Consider the following 796-nt stretch of genomic DNA (forward strand, 5'->3'; position numbering starts at 1 on the left):
TTGTCGAATAAAAGAGTATAACCGGCATACATGCAATGTTTCTACCCTGTATATACTCTATATACCCCGAGAGTTCTAATCTTACAATTGTCCATACTCTGCCATCAGCAGCTACCAGTACACATTCTGCCCCGCCCACAGCCTGCACCTGACTTGTCCATGCCAACAGTTCCCTTAGTGATTAAATACAGACACGCCCACCTTCTAGACCCTACCGTTTTATAGCTGCCACATGATTACTTTCAGCCATTCTTCGGCAATTCTGACCCCAGTAAAACTTCAGCGTATCAGTGTCTTCAGCGCTGATACGGAAATCTCAGGTCTCAGGAGTGCAAGGCTTTTTTCCGCACATTTCTACTCTCCTGTATGTTAAGTTTCGCCAAAGCTCAACATCGTCTAAACCTGCGTTGAAACAGGACTTACAACCCTCAGGATGCTGAGATGTTGTCAAGTATATTAGAAACTCGACTCTAGTTTGCCAATTAATTAAGGGATTATTGTTAATTAATTGATAAGTCTCTCTCTAATAACCGCGTTCTCAGTATCCATCAAAGCCTGCAGTAAACCCCAGAAAGGTTATGTAATCTCATTCAGAAGTCGCGCAGCCTACGACAACAAGTTTCTACTGCATTACTTGACCTGGGCAATTTGCAATGTGCAGAGAGCAACACTTACAAGGCTTCTTCGGCAAGTGCAAAGACAGTAGAAAAAGGCGAGGAAGCTATTTCGAGTGTGTGAATGGATGAGATACAGGTGTTCCTACTCCCTTTTATAACGATATCGTGAATATAACTGT

Source organism: Penaeus monodon, chromosome 15 (assembly GCF_015228065.2).
Source record: "Penaeus monodon isolate SGIC_2016 chromosome 15, NSTDA_Pmon_1, whole genome shotgun sequence".
Classification (NCBI taxonomy): Eukaryota; Metazoa; Arthropoda; class Malacostraca; order Decapoda; family Penaeidae; genus Penaeus; species Penaeus monodon.